Source organism: Lissotriton vulgaris, unplaced genomic scaffold (genome assembly GCF_964263255.1).
Source record: "Lissotriton vulgaris unplaced genomic scaffold, aLisVul1.2 SCAFFOLD_352, whole genome shotgun sequence".
Classification (NCBI taxonomy): domain Eukaryota; kingdom Metazoa; phylum Chordata; class Amphibia; order Caudata; family Salamandridae; genus Lissotriton; species Lissotriton vulgaris.
In genome coordinates this window covers 35,809-47,611 of record NW_028245114.1, presented here as the reverse complement: position 1 = coordinate 47,611, position 11,803 = coordinate 35,809, and the positions used below count along the sequence as shown (strand labels likewise).

The following is an 11,803-nucleotide window of genomic DNA, read 5'->3' as shown; positions in this document are numbered from 1 at the left end:
GGAAATTTGGTTACTTTAGTTTGTTTTGTAATTAAAATTGTTTTGTTTTTGAGAATAAAGTTCCGTATCAGTAGTCCACAGTTTATTTTCGTTTGCTCATATAAATTTTCTTGGTAACAAGTACATTTAATTGTTCCAGTTTTATCTGCTAAAGCCAAATGGAATAAAATTTTCTGCTCTTGTTTAGCATTTTTGTACGTAGTTTTCCCTGAGCAGCTGATGACATTAACTCTTATTGGTTTCTGGTATGGTTTGTTGTCATCAGTATTAATGTTCATTATTTCTTCAATAGACATCATCTGAAATAGAAAATGTGATATAACATGTTAAATACAAACCCATATTGGTTTATGATCACTGTAATAGCATTCTAAAGTACCATAGTTGTGTAGTTGGTCATTTGTATATATATGATCTAAAATGGATTGGTAGTTAGTTGTGTAACTGTTAATGAGTTGTTGACATTGTAATTTTGTTTCAAAGAATCCAAGTAATTGCTTGCTGTTTGCATTTGTTTGAGATACATCCACATTGAAATCCCCTATAATAATCAATTTGTGCATGGGGTAAAAATCCGTAATATTAGTGATGAAATCAAAAAGAGAAGTTATACTTTTTAGGGGTGGTTTGTATAAAATAATAATAAGGTAATCTGTGTTATTAATCTGTAGAGTAAAATGTAAAATGTCTATCCCTTCAAGTGTCTCATAAATAGGCAATATAAATAAATCTTTTTTGTAGTACATAATCATTCCATGGTTTGTGTTGTATGTATGAAATTTATCAAATATAATGTGATGATATTGTTCTATACTGAAATCATTAGCTGTAGCATTTCTTGTAGTGTTGATCTCAGTTAAGCAAATAATGTCTGCTTGTAATATATTCCTATCCGCTACCATAGATGAAAAATTTTTCTGTAGTGATCTTATATTGTGTGCAATGATATTGAAATGTGCACTGTATGTATGTAACTGTGGGATATGTATTTCAAGTGGCATTTCTGTCCTTAATCTGTGCATTTCCTCATTAACTTGTGGATGTACTACAATTTTACGTTCATCAAAATTGTGTACATAGACATTTTGTATTGATTTTGCCCTGCTAATAGCAACATAATGCAAATGATGAATCTTGCTGTTATTAAAGTGTATATAAAGTGGTTCAAGAGTTGCACCTTGTGTGCGATGTATAGTGCGTGCTGATGCTTGGCGTAAAGGAAATTGCTTCCGTATAATGGTAATAAATTTCTTAGTGTATTGGAAATGTCTAGCTATAGCATGTATTGGTGTCCATGTATTTTGTGTTTGTGAATGAAATAAGTGTTTATATTGTTGTCTGGTTGTTTCTCCTATAGTGGGATTGTCAAATAACAACCAAACAATAATAGGTGTATTGTTAATCAATTCTACTAATTGTACAACACCAGTTGCGCCATTTGTTAAACCATCATTGACATCCACATTGCAACTTAAATCATAACGAAGTTGTAAGGCAATGTGTAATGTATGTGAAAGGCCCATTGTTTTCTGTGGATCTTTGGGCAGTTGCTTAAGAATCGTTTTTTTCACACTTTCAGACAAATCAGAACTAACAGTATCGCTTGCTACTGTTATGTAGACAGGATAATCTTTGCAATGTTGTTCTAAAACCTTTTTGTTAATTTCATTAACTTCTAGATTAGTTGACATGATATATGGAATTGTTTCTAATAAAGTCTCATCAGGTTGTATTTCCCTTTGCTTAATTTGTGAAATATCTTCTTCAGTATGCTTGCCTTCTCTCAATCTGTTTAGTAATTCAGCAAATTGTAGATCTTCTTTTTGGCGCATAATTTTTGTTAATTCAAAAATTTTAAAATGTTCTTTCCACAAGTTAGCACTTAAAGGACCATACATTTGTGTCGAATCCTGAAAAATGTATCTGTCAAATACAGGTTTTAATTGGTAAAAGTCACCAATGGCTAAAATTGAAATTCCTCCAAATGGTTCATTAGATGATTTAATTTCTTGAAGCCTGTTATGTATAAAATTCAACATATTGTGGCCTACCATTGAAATTTCATCAATAATAACAACTCTAACATGCATCATTTCCATTTGTAGAGCAGTTCTATGTTCATGAGTCAGTTGTTTATAAGACAAACTTTGCGACACAGGTATTTTGAAAGTGCTATGCAGTGTTTTGCCATTAATATTATGGGCAGCCTTTCCTGTTGGAGCAGTAAGTAAGATATAAACATTATCCGGATTTTCACCGGCCTTAGTGTTATAGTAGCGTAGTAAAGTTTGATAAAGTGCAGATATTACAAAACTTTTCCCAACACCAGCCCCTCCAGTGCAAAAAGTATAGCATGGAGTGCTAGTAGTTTTAAACCAATGCAAGTGATGGTAAACAAAGTTAAGTTGTTCTTCCGTTAAGTTTTGCATAAGTTGTTGGTATTTTTCATTGGGTAAAAGAACGTTAGTTGATCTTTGTTCTTCAGTTGTAGTTCTAATTCCTAAATCTAGAGCCAAATCATATCTATTATTATGTTCTGGATTTTGGTCTTCTGTCTGTATATTCACAGTTGGTGATAGAGGAGGTGAAATGACATTTTCATGAGACTGTTCATGAATAATGTTTGTAAGTTCACCATGCTGTTTGTTATAGATTTTTAGTTGTGTGTCAACAAATGTTTTAACTTCCAGATACCTATCATAGTAAGTTTCCTTGTTGATTAGTATTTTTTCTTCTTCCCTCCATGGATAGTGCAACATTAATATTTCTCTATAATACTCTTCCGGTTCATTATTTTTGCTAAATCTGCAAAAGCGTATTATTTTCCCTTGTCTGCGCTTATTTAAAGCATAATCAGAATTATGTTTCTGTTGTTTATTTCCGTCACTACATTCTATTTCTAATTCTTCCTCATCTGAGCTGTAAAAGTTTTGTTCTGCAAGTAAATCTTCGCAATCATTTATTTCTTTCCCATGTGTTTTTTTCTTCACATAGTTGAAATTAGCCGCATAGTCTGCTAACGTGCACATCTCTAATGATTGTGGCCGTTTGCAGTACTTAATAATAATATTTTCACATTGAATGTCAGTGGAATTTTCGGGCAAGTTATTAATAGTTTCGATATCACGCATTAAATAAGTTCTTTTCTCTGGACGGCTAGTATTAATAAATACAAATGATCGTGAGCTTTTCCGTAATGGTATTTGAAGAATTAGATATGCTGCTTCTTGAGCACTAATTTCTGTGCAGTTGAGGAATTTGTTCCCTATGTGTTTAAGTTGATCTTTGATATTACTATTGCTTGGTACCTCTTTAGCAGCTTGCGCTAGAAGTTTGCTAATTCCTCTTTGCGATTTACTAATATATGAGATAATATAGACTGCACAAGCATAAGGGTCTAGTATAAACTGCAAGTCTATATTTGCTCGCCAAGCTTCTAAAAGAGTACTATTGTAGTTATTGATGAAGCATTCGGCTGGTGTTCTTTTTAAAAAAATAGTAGTTTTTTGTAAGCTAGTTTGTATAGAAGTAATATATTCTTTATCATCCATTTTAATGAAGTCCAAAAATTCCTCAAAAGAAAGTGTATTAAAAGTAGTATTATTCATAGCTTCATGTATTATTTTCATATTATCTTGCCATTGGTTATTTGTCTCCTCCAGTGTTAATGGCTCTAATATGAGCGTTCTTGACATTGGATATTTGGGATATTGATATTTGCATGTCCGTTGCTGTTTACGTCTGCAATTTTTGGTGTGACCATGCCTTTGTAGATTTATTAACGGTTGTAAAACAGGGTTTTCAGACTTATGACAAGTGATATATTTGTCAATAAAGCTATTGACTTCTTCCACTGGTGAAACACCATACAATGGTGCTTTGTTTACCCAGAGTAATGCATGTATATGTGGAGAACCTCTCTGTTGGAATTCGACTCTGTAAAAGTAGTCTACTATTTCCCCAATTGGATTAGTGCCATTCAGCAAAACACAATTAAAGAATTTCCTAACTTGATAGTCAAACTGTCTTGCACATGTTATTGGATCTTCTTGTATTAATTTACTTTTAGTTTCCCAAGACATGTTTAAGAATTCTTCCTCTGTACATTCCTGTAAGTTTCTAACTCTCAATAGTATATTTATTAAATGGTGCCATTTTGTTTCTGCAGCAGATAATGTCAAAAAGAAAGTGGGAATGCCAAGTTGCCTTATCATAGCAAAAATATCTTTTTTGCAACCTTCCCAATATGGAGGTGAACTGCGTATAGTTTTTAATACTTTGTACCCCTCATTGAACTGTAAAACATTGGCAATATTACATTTAATGTCTTTAGCAGTTATTTTATTCCCATCTGTAAAATGTTTTCTGATGGAAATGTTGATTTTACCATGGATCTGCTTAATATGTAATTTCTTCAGTTTAAAAAAGACATTAGTAATAGATTTAGCGACTCTTCTATCATAACTCCTTAACTCTGCTTGGCAAATAGTACTATAATGTACCGGTATGTGTCTTTCCTTATTGTTAGGTCTTCGTTCACCACAAAAAATAGTAGGGAAAGCCAAAAACTCTGAATCTTTATCCTCATATAAACCTCTTGGCGTGTTATGTTCAGCTGGAGCGAAACTTAACACATTCAGCGAATTACTAGTAATAGTTTCATTTGTTAACATAGTATCCAAATTTCCAGCTTCTATGTTGTCTGAACTATCAGATGAATTGTTTGTTTCAGAAGTCTCATTGTGAGATTCTATTTCTGGAGGTATATACTCCCAGTCAGGGTTAATGGTAACACCATATTCATTAAACATTCGACTATTTTTCGCTAGCCATGTAGCTGCCTTTTTTACAGTATTTGGTCTAATATTCTCATAATGTGTATATGATTTATAGATTAATTTCCTTTTTAATTTCACTGGGATTGTCATGGCGTCATTAATTTGCCTTGGTAAAATTGTAACAGTTGTCATAACATCTGCAGGTACATTAACTACTGCACCTGATAATGATTTTTGAAAACCGCGTGGCAGACTCCGAATTTGTAAGAATGGTATCCTAGGTGAAACTAATCTTTCTTCTAAATCATATAATTCTAATTCAACTGGTACATTTGGGAAGCCCATGCCATTTACAATTGAACATGGTGGTATTTTGTTTTTGCGAATGTAATAATAGCAAGTCTTACAAATAAAAGTTGTTTTCTTGTTACTAATGTTACACTTGTTGAAAATTTCGGATTGGCTAACACTGCGTATATTTCGCAACGTTTGTTTATGCCACAGTTGATTGCAAAGAGTACAAATGTACTCTGGCCCATGCAATATTTCCCGGTGGAATTTGCGAATGATTGTATGGATTTGTTTACCTCGTTTCTGTCTTTGGCCCTGCGTGAAGATGGGTATGTTATTATCAGTAGCACTTAGTTGACTGTTGGTAATGTCTTCTTCAGCTGTATTAATTTTTTTTCTTTGTACAACTGTAGTTGGACATGTACTTGAATCCCTTTTTCTTTTCCGAGACTGTTTATTTGTTCCCTGGATAGCTTTACTATTACCTTGTAATTGTGGTAAATGATTGCTATTGCTAATCCCTCCCTTACTTGTATTCTGTAAATGATCAGAAGACATTGATGTTGATGTTATCGTCTGATTAGGAGTACATTCAGTAGTATGTACCCAAATTTTTCTTTCTTGCGGCAGTTGACTATTTTTTTTGTGCACAGTAAGTGCTTTTGTAACGGATTTTCTTTGAATGACTTTTATATCTATTGGTGTTAATTCAAATTGGACACATTGCTCAGCCTGATGTTTTAAGTTATATGCTAGTTTCATAACATATTGAATTAGCCCTTCAAACGAATTAAATGCAATTGTAACACATGTTCCGTTTGAATGAGGCATGCCTTCATGGTCCCTACTATGTGAATCAAATACAAAGTATGATTGCATATGTTTGAAAATAGCTATTACATAAACATTCATACAAAGTAGAACACCACAGTGCTTCTTAATAGTAACATTTAATGCTGTGCTAATATCTGGGTAGGCTTTATCAAAACGTTTAAGGACATCACCGTAGTAAGCATTCCGTAGCAAAAGTGAATATATCTCTTGATTGTGGTCTATATACCTTGGCAGGTCATCTGGATGCATAAGTGTTTCTTTGTTAATAGAATGCATTTGGAGATATAAAGCGTCCCCACGGTCCATTATATAATGCAGATCATTAGAGTTCCAAGTAGTTACTGGCTTGCATAAATTGTGCAAGACAGCAAAAGCACTATTTGGTAAGCATTGCTTACCTTGTGATTTGCTATTAAATTTGCTATTCCCTTGATGGTAACTTGCTTTTAAGCATTTCTGCATCTTCAAAGTTATACTGAAATGTTGTTATCAACAAATGTAAATTGAGAAGGTTTGTGAACTAAAAAATTTTTTAGGGGACTGTAAGGTATGAACTTTTAACAATTTTTAAACGAAGTGGCAAAGTAGTATTTACCTTAACTTCTGTTTCTTTTGTTGTTGTTTGAATAATCTGAAAGTTGAAAAAAAACATATTGTTTAGAATATATTTCTCCGAATTTTAGCCATAAAAGACACATTAGCATGTAAATAGTCTTTTAAAGACCTGTTAAGAGCTCTAGTGCTGCTGTGAGTGTATGTGCCACGGCTGGCACACAGGCAGGGTGAGATGATAGAGGGAGAGAGAGGGAGTGGGAGGAAAAGGGGGACAGAGAGAGAGTGAGTGAGTGCGTGAAAAGTTAATACTGAGAGACGTTAAAAAATGTGTGTGTGTGTGTTATGTGTTGCATTGAATCAGAGAATGGATGAGGTGTGAGGAAGGTAAAGGGAGTGAGAGGGAGAGTGATAGGAAGTGAGACGGGGATGGAGGGAGGGAGAGAGAGGGAGAGGGAGACAGAGGGATTAACAAAGTTAGAGTGAGAAAGAGGAAGGCAAGAGAGAGGGAGGGGGAGCTAGAGAAGGAGAGAGAGGGTGAGTGTAGGTGAGGGGTTGAGGGTGAATGAGGATGAAATGTTGAGGGTGTGAGTGTGAGGGTGAGGTGTTGATTGTTGTTGAGGTGAGGTGGTGAGGGTTAGGGTGAGGGTGAGTGAGGGGGAGGGGATGAGGGTGAGTGAGGGTGAGGGTGAGGGTGAGTGAGGGTGACGGTTTGATGGTGAGTAATGGTGAGGGTGAGTGAGGATGACATGTTGAGGGTAAGTGAGCATGAGGGTGAGTGAGCATGAGGGTGAGTGAGCATGAGGGTGAGTGAGCATGAGGGTGAGTGAGCATGAGGGTGAGTGAGGATGGTGTGAGTGAGTGTGAGTGAGGGTGAGGGGTTTAGGGTGAGTGAAGGTAGATTAGGCTTAGAGATTGAGGGTGAGTGATGGTGAGAAGCTGAGGGTGAGTAAGGATGAGGCTGAGTGTGGGTGAGTGGGAATGAGGTGTTGTGGGTGAGTGAGGTGTTGAGGGTGAGTGAGGCTGAGGTGTTGAAGTGTTGAGTGAGAGTGAGGGTGAGTGAGGAGTTGAAGGAGAAGTGTTGAGGGTGTGTGTGTGAGGTGTTGAGGGCTAGTGATGCTCAGTTTTATGTTGTTGCTGTCACCCCAAGCCTTAACCACTGACCCTGCCCCCACCGATGCGGTCATTGGACACTAAGTAAACATTACATTTTGCCCCTGAGAGAAAGATTGTGAGTAGGCATGTAATAGAGTGTGTGTGTGAAAGTGTCCTTGTTCGTGGAATGTGTGTATGAAAATTTTGTTGTGGTGTGGCGAAGTGTTGGTGTACCCAGTTACTGTGGAAGTAATGTAGAAAGATAGAGAGGGAGTAAATGGGAGACAAATGGAGAGTTATGTACAAAGACAGAAAGGAAGGGAAAGTTCGGGAAAGGAAGGGAAATGGAGGGAGAGGAAGAGAAAGGGAGTGAGATGCAGGGTGATAGGGAGTGAGACGGAGAGGGAGGGAGAGAGGAGGAAGAAAAAAGTGGGAGTGAGACAGAGGGAGGAACACAGTTAGAGTGAAAGAGAGGAAGATGGGAGAGAGGGAGGGGTAGCTATAGAGAGGGAGAGAGAGCTATAGAGATGTAGGGAGTCCGAAAGAGAAAGAGAGCGCGAAAATTATGTGTATGCCGGGAGGGCTCAGTGCACGAAGCCTTCGGCTGCAGGGTCCTGTGATTAACCTCATGGTCAGTTTAATGTTGTTGCTGTTGCCCCGACCCTTAACAACTAACCCTGCCCCCACCGATGCGGTCCTTGGACACAAAGTAAACGGTACATTTTTCACCTGCTTGAAAGCTTGTGATTAGCCATGTAACAGAGGTTGTTAGCGAAAGTCCCCTTGATAGTGGATTGTGTGTATGAAAAATTTGTTGTGGTGTGGCGAAGTGTTGCGAACGGATTATGACTGTACTATTCCCCCTAATGTTGTAATGTGCCTGTGACTAGTGTAGTAAGTGTATGGGCAATTTTTTTTTGGGTAGGCAGCTAATTCTGGCTTGGAATTGTTGTTGGGGATGGAGAGGGAGTGAGTGTGTGCGTGAAGAGTTAATAGTGCGAGACGTCCTGAAAAATGTGTGTGTGTGTCATCGTGTAACTTAGATTACTTCCTATATTGTATTGAATATGAAAATGAAATGAATGCGGTGTGCGTGTAATATTGAAAGTGTACACAGTTAGTGTGCAAGTAATGTAGAAAGATAGAGAGGGAGTAAATGGTAGACAAATGGAGAGTTATGTACAAAGACAGAGAGGAAGGGAAAGTTAGGGAAAGGAAGGGAAATGGAGGGAGAGGAAGAGAAAGGGAGTGAGATGCAGGGTGATAGGGACGGAGACGGAGAGGGAGGGAGAGAGGAGGAAGAAAAAAGGGGGAGTGAGACAGAGGGAGGAACACAGTTAGAGTGAAACAGAGGAAGATAGGAGAGAGGGAGGGGGAGCTATAGAGAGGGAGAGAGAGCTATAGAGATGTAGGGAGACCGAAAGAGAAAGAGAGCGAGAAAGTTATGTGTATGCCGGGAGGGCTCAGTGCACGAAGCCTTAGGCTGCAGGGTCCTGTGATTAAGCTCATGGTCAGTTTAATATTGTTGCTGTCGCCCCGATCCTTGACAACTAACATTGCCCCCACCAATGGGGTCCTTGTACACAAAGTAAACAGTACATTTTTAACCAGCTTGAAAGATTGTGAGTAGCCATGTAATAGAGGGGGTGGGCGAAAGTCCCCTTGATAGTGGATTGAGTGTATGAAAACTTTGTTGTGGTGTGGCGAAGTGTTGAGAACGGATTCTGACTGTGCTATTCGCCCTAATGTTCCAATGTGCCTGTGAATAGTGTAGTAAGTGTAAGGTGCATTATTTTTTGGGGTAGTCAGCTAATCCTGGCTAATATGTTATTGGATGTGTGCTTGTGAAAATGTAATACTAGTAGTTGTACGAGTGGCTGTTTCTGTGTGTCAGCTTGTAACTTGGATTACTAACTGTGCAAGTAAAGCAACGAATGAATGCATTGTGCGTAAATCTTGTAAAGTGTTGCCTGTTTACGTGCAAATTAATGTTCAATTAGAACTTTTGACTGAAAGTTTGGTGCTGTAGTGGCGAAGTGCTATGATGTTACATTGCGTAGGAGTTGCACGTGTTGTATAAGGGTGGCAGTCAGTGTTTTGCCTAATGTGACAGGCTGTGTGTGATTAGTGTAAGATGCAGTGTTTTGCCTAATGTGACAGGGTGTGTGTGATTAGTGTGCTATAGAGAGGTAGGGAGACGAAGAGAGAAAGAGAGCGACAAATTATGTCTATGCCGGGAGGGCTCAGTGCACGAAGCCTTCGGCTGCAGGGTACTGTGAATAACATCATGGACAGTTTTATGTTGTTGCTGTCGCCCCGAGCCTTAACCACTCACCCTGCCCCCACCGATGCGGTCATTGGACACTAAGTAAACATTAAATTTTGCCCCTGAGAGAAAGATTGTGAGTAGGCATGTAATAGAGTGTGTGTGTGAAAGTGTCCTTGTTCGTGGAATGTGTGTATGAAAATTTAGTTGTGGTGTGGCAAAGTGTTGGTGTAACCAGTTAATGTGCAAGTAATGTAGAAAGATAGAGAGGGAGTAAATGGGAGACAAATGGAGAGTTATGTACAAAGACAGAGAGGAAGGGAAATTTAGGGAAAGGAAGGGAAATGGAGGGAGAGGAAGAGAAAGGGAGTGAGATGAAGGGTGATAGGGAGGGAGACGGAGAGGGAGGGAGAGAGGTGTAAGAAAAGAGGGGGAGTGAGACAGAGGGAGGAACACAGTTAGAGTGAAACAGAGGAAGACAGGAGAGAGGGAGGGGGAGCTATAGAGAGGGAGAGAGAGCTATAGAGATGTAGGGAGACCGAAAGAGAAAGAGAGCGATAAAATTATGTGTATGCCGGGAGGGCTCAGCGCACGAAGCCTTCGGCTGCAGGGTTCTGTGCTTAACCTCATGGTCATTTTAATGTTGTTGCTGTCGCCACGACCCTTGACAACTAACATTGCCTCCACCAATGCGGTCGTTGTACACAAAGTAAACAGTACATTTTTCACCTGCTTGAAAGATTGTGAGTACCCAGGTAATAGAGGGTGTTTGCGAAATTCCCCTTGATAGTGTATTGTGTGTATGAAAAGTTTGTTGTGGTGTGGCGAAGTGTTGAGAACGGATTATGACTGTACTATTCCCCCTAATGTTCCAATGTGCCTGTGAATAGTGTAGTAAGTGTACGGTCAATTTTTTTTTTGGGTAGGCAGCTAATCCAGGCTAATGTGTTATTGGATGTGTGCTTGTGAAAATGTAATACTAGTAGTTGTACGAGTGGCTGTTTCTGTGTGTCAGCTTGTAACTTGGATTACTAACTGCAAGTAAAGCAACGAATTAATGCATTGTGCGTAAATGTTGTAAAGTGTTGCCTGTTTACATGCAAATTACTGTGCAATTAGAAGTTCTGACTGAAAGTTTGTTGCTGTAGTGGCGAAGTGACATGATGTTACATTGCGTAGGAGTTGCACGTGTTGTATAAGGGTGGCAGTCATTGTTTTGCCTAATGTGACAGGCTGTGTGTGATTAGTGTAAGATGCAGTGTTTTGCCTAATGTGACAGGGTGTGTGTGATTAGTGTGCTATAGAGAGTGAGGGAGACGAAGAGAGAAAGAGAGCGACAAAATTATGTGTATGCCGGGAGGGCTCAGTGCACGAACACTTCGCCTCCAGGGTACTGTGAATAACCTCATGGTCAGTTTTATGTTGTTGCTGTCGACCCGACCCTTAACCACTGACCCTGCCCCCACGTCGGAGTGTTAGGAACGGAAGTAAAAATTGTGTAGAAGAGTGAACAGTTGGCTGTACTTACATGATATATGTTGGTGCGCAGTTTCTTTCCCCCTATCAAGGAAATGTTGAAAGCGTACCAATAACCTACAAGAGATAACAAAAAATAAACAATATGTATGTGTTGTTTTAAAGCAAGGTATGACCTGTTTTAGAAATTACGTAGTCTTTTGCTAAGTATTACCATAGAAAATGAAGATTTGCAAACACACATGTCGCAGAATAATTTAACACAGGTGCAATGTTGATATAGTAACAGTTCTAATAAACGCAACTAAAAATATCAATACTGTCCCTTAGATGTATAGAAATAACACTTGCATGCACTTACGTTCTAAGATTGAATGCCGTAATATTTCAGTGGCTGTTGGTCGATAGCAGCAAGTTCAGCGCCGTTCTGTAAGTCGAAGTTCTGTCCTCGCTGGTAAAAAGAGAGTATGACTTAAAGTGACCCGTCCCTCTGCTTAAATAGGGGGTAACG

At 38.5% G+C, this 11,803-nt stretch overlaps 1 long non-coding RNA gene across 1 annotated transcript; it reads right to left on the bottom strand.

The window, feature by feature from the left end:
- Nucleotides 1–14: 14 nt before the first annotated feature.
- LOC147666526 (uncharacterized) lies at nt 15–11,601 on the bottom strand. Its single transcript, XR_015304757.1, has 3 exons — nt 11,345–11,601; nt 6,499–6,534; nt 15–299 (listed from the first exon to the last, which is right to left on the bottom strand). It is a non-coding gene; the product is annotated as an uncharacterized LOC147666526 (long non-coding RNA).
- Nucleotides 11,602–11,803: the final 202 nt, after the last annotated feature.